Raw genomic sequence first — 2414 nt, 5'->3', positions numbered from 1 at the left:
TTATATTTTAATATGATTACATAAGTTCATGTTTTTAATTAATCCATATTTTGATTGGAGAATTTGGGGTTTTTTTAATCAAAAACGTTTCTAAAGAGAATGATTAGGTTTTGAACATCAATTCGGAGTCGAAATTGGATGAAATTAGTATGGTTGGACTCGTAACTAAATGGATGTTCGGATTTTGTGAATTTTGTCGGATTCCGAGGTGCGTTCCTGGGGTCGACTTTTGGGTTGATTTTTAGTTTTTGATAAAGATTGAAGCTTTATTATCCAGAATAGTTTCTTATGAGTTTTATTTATGCTTTTTAGTTATTTTGGCTAGATTTGAGCCGTCCGAAGGTTATTTCACTCGAAAAGTTTATTTTAGAGTAGCGGTCTAGCTTCTTTGAGGTAAGTATCTTGTCTAACTTTGTGTGGGAGAACTACCCCTTAGGATTTGAGTCTTTGGTACTAATTGTGTCATATGAACCCGTATATGCGAGGTGACGAGTACGTGCTCGGGCTTATTTATGGAAATTTGACCGTTTAGGGCTCTTAGGTTCTTATGTTCATTAGATATGAAGTTGTTTTATTATGTTAAATTCCCCATTCACTAAATTCACCTTACATGTCTTAATTGAAATTAATTGTTTCATGATTTGCTTTTATTACCGATTAAACTCTTATGTGCCTTAACTGAAGTTGTTACTTCTTTTATTGATATGCTATCCTTTCCGTAATTGCTTATCCTTAATTGAGTTTGTTAATTCTCTTCTGTAATTGCTCAACCCTAATTGAAGATTGGCTATCCCTTATCATTATTGAATTACCCTTAATTGGAGTCAATGATTCACGTTATCCCTCATATCATTGAATTTGTACTTGTGTGGTATCTTTGCTACACAATATCTCTCCTTTGTTGAGTTATTGCTATTTTGTACCATTATTTCCTATTGTACCTTTCCTTGTGAGTTCGTTCTTCCGTCTCTCTGTGTTCTGGAGTTCCCGAGTGATTTACTTGCCGTATTCTTGTGTTTTTGTCATTATTGCATATTTTCTTTTGAGACTATGAGGCGATACCTCGGGAGCACCACTGTTGCATATTTACTTTTGGAACTACGAGACGGTACCTCGGGAGCGCCCCTATTGCATATTTACTTTTGGGACTACGAGGCGGTACCTCAGGAGAGCCCCTGTTGTTTATCTCTTTCTGTCGTACGATTATTATTGTGTTGCACGAGGTTTCTACCGTGCTATTATTATTATTGATATATGCACATGTGACGTGACAAGACGGGCTATATATATAGGTTTGCGCATGTGGCAAGACAAGGTGGGAATGTTACTATGCACGTGCGGCGAGATAAGGCGGGCATTTACTTTATTATAGCACACGTGGCGAGACAAGGTGGGCTATGTTGAGAAATGATTTGTGGTGACTTGTGATGGACTGGTGGCATTGTTATTATTGTTATTTGTGTAGTAGTATGCCTACCCTGTGTGAGTTATACCGTGCACATTTCGTGGTGATCGTTTCTTATGTGTTATTCATTGTCTCTACTCTTACTTGTTGACTTGAATTGTGGTAGAACACTTGCAGAAGCATACACGTAAATAAATCACCCATATCGATTAAGAAGATGAATCCTGATATTATTGACCATTTACATGTACTCCCATGTACTTGCCTTCTATGTGAGAGTTATCCTATTGGCACGTGAGTTTTCCGTGCAGTCATGAGTCAGTATTATTGTTGGCACGTGAGTGGTCCGTGCGGATATTAGATATTGTCATCTCTTGGCATGTGAGTCGTCTGTGTGGTTATGAATTTGTAATGTGGTCACAAGAGGCCAAATGATTAGGGTTCAAGAATTGTGACCCATGAATTGTGATTATGAGGTTTGGTACCTCGTGGAAAGTCCTTAATAGATCTGGTGTAAAAGCGGTTATTCTTGTTGAGTTGTTACTTGTTTTCCTTTATTTGGTCTCATTGGACTTAGACTATGTCCATCTTACTCTATAGTATTTCTATCTGTTTACTTCTTGTTGTTAACTGTTGTTTCTAGTAGGGGTGGATATCGGTCGGTTCGGTTCGGTTTTGTAGAATTTCGGTTCGGTTAATTCGGTTTACTGTTTGTGATTTTAATAACCAAAATCAAACCATAATAACTTTGGTTCGATTTATTCATGTTCGGTTCGGTTTTCAGTTTCAAGCCATGGCAAAAATAGTATGAAACAACAAAAATAGATTACTTTTTGCAGCTGATGCAAGTGCTTCTACTGTCTTCAACTAACTCATATATGTATATATATCTTTAAAAAAATATATATAAAATACGGAACAAACATTTTTCGTTTATGTTGCTGTATCAAAGTTTATGTTGTGGTGTTGATGATTGTACAATTGACATGGAAGAGAGAGCTAAGCTAAT

This window comes from Nicotiana tomentosiformis, chromosome 1 (genome assembly GCF_000390325.3).
Source record: "Nicotiana tomentosiformis chromosome 1, ASM39032v3, whole genome shotgun sequence".
Lineage (NCBI taxonomy): Eukaryota > Viridiplantae > Streptophyta > Magnoliopsida > Solanales > Solanaceae > Nicotiana > Nicotiana tomentosiformis.
This window is presented reverse-complemented; position numbering follows the sequence as displayed.